The sequence below is a fragment of the Lucilia cuprina genome, chromosome 5 (assembly GCF_022045245.1).
Source record: "Lucilia cuprina isolate Lc7/37 chromosome 5, ASM2204524v1, whole genome shotgun sequence".
NCBI lineage: Eukaryota > Metazoa > Arthropoda > Insecta > Diptera > Calliphoridae > Lucilia > Lucilia cuprina.
In genome coordinates, this window is record NC_060953.1 from 13,698,403 (window position 1) to 13,700,496 (window position 2,094).

The following is a 2,094-nucleotide window of genomic DNA, read 5'->3' on the forward strand; positions in this document are numbered from 1 at the left end:
ACTAGAACTGAACTAGAACTGAACTAGAACTGAACTAGAACTGAACTAGAACTGAACTAGAACTGAACTAGAACTGAACTAGAACTGAACTAGAACAGAACTAGAATTTGAACTATAACTGAATTAGAACTAAAATTAAACTAGAACTGAACTGAATGAGTGAAAAAGAGTCACAAATGAACATTATGTATTGTGAGCTCTGCCACAACACCCTGTTTATATTCATAAGATTTCTTTTAAGTCAAACAAATTTACATAAATATTACTGCCCTTTTATCTCTTGCAAAAAAACATCTGTTCCAAATACTAATTTAGTATTTTAGCTTTAAGAAATTCTGTATTAATGAGCTTTTGATATTTATTAAACAAATTGAATGCCCTTCGCCAAAATGGATCTGACAAATTATGGCATAAGAGATAATTTGGATTTAAAATTTATCATATTTAATGTGAAAACAAAGACCTCATTAATCATATTTCAAAACCACTCAATATGGACAATTTATGATACAAATCATGAAATAAGTCAGACAACAGAAAAAAAGAGATTTTAATCTTCATACAAAAGAAATAACCTAAAATAAAGACTGTGATTTTAAGACATTTATGTTTTTGATTATGTTGATATAATCTTTTCACTTTGTCCACAAGACCCTCATTATTGATGCAGTGTTACAGTTAAACTAGAAATGTGTCTTAATTTTTTTTAGATTTTGTAAAGACCATGAGTTTTATGAAGCTGAAAATGTTATTTACATGCATACCACAGCTAGGATCAATGTTATTCAAGGCATATATTATACATTTTTATACTGATATGTCTACTTAGATGTGAACATGATAAAAGTTACTTTTCTTTCAATAAAATGTATGTAATAAGTATCTTATATTATGAGTTTTAATAATTTATAAAGTCTTGCACTTGAAAAACATTCAAAGTTTAAATGACACTCTTCTTTGACATCAAACACACACACATTAGACTTGACGTTTGCACGTGTGTATGTCTGCAAGGGAAATTGAGATCATTTGAATAAAAATTTAATGATAAAAATGAAAATATAATTGTAATGAAAAAATTTTTAAAAATGTTTGTATTTTATTACACACTTTTATAAACTTTGTTTACTTTATGTTAAAGAAAACATTTTCATGTTTATTTTAACAAATATTTTTTAAATGATTACTTCCATATGAAGAACGTAGGTATCGTCGAGAGTTAACACCAATTCTGATCATGGCAGCAATAACGATTTCACTTCTCGGACTCAAAAACTCTATAAAGTTTACAAAAATTACAAATTTTTATACACTGTACATCGTCATTATACTCTACACCATTATAATGGAGAGGGTATTATGCATTTGTGCTGATGTTTGTAACAGCCTAATATATTGGTCCTGCACCCAACTTAATGTATACTAATCGGCTCAGAATCTTTATCTCGTCTGTCTGTCTGTCCGTCCATCTGTCCGTCTGTCTTTCATTCTGTCTGTCTGTCCGTTCATCTGTCTTTCAGTCTGTCTGTCTGTTTGTCTGTCTTCTTGTCTGCTCTTGCATCTTCGATAATTTTTCTATGAACGGGCCTCATTTGATGACACTCATCAGAAAAGTTCCACTTCTTTTCTCATTATAATATTCTGCATAAATTACTTTAATGTGGATGTAAATCCCTCTACCACAATTTATAAGTATCGGCCCATATTAACTCCCTGCCACCATACAATCACTTTTTTAAGTCTCTTTTATTTTATCAACAAATTTATAAAATATTTTTGAATTAAAAAAAACTATGAAAAATGTTAATATAATCACTGGTGTAGGATATAGTATAGAATACCGTAGCCTCATATATACATACATTTATTCATATAATACTTTCTTACTATTAATATTGAAAAAGTAAAACTTTTTACCTTAGAGGCTTATTTTCCATTTATTTCCTTGAAAACTTATTCTATCAATTTTTGACCACTAAGAAGAAAAAAACAAGTAAGAGTGTTATATTCGGCTATGCCGAATCTTTTATACCCACCATCAAATTACTGCCATATAAATGAACTTTTATATTTTGAATATTTTATTATTATATA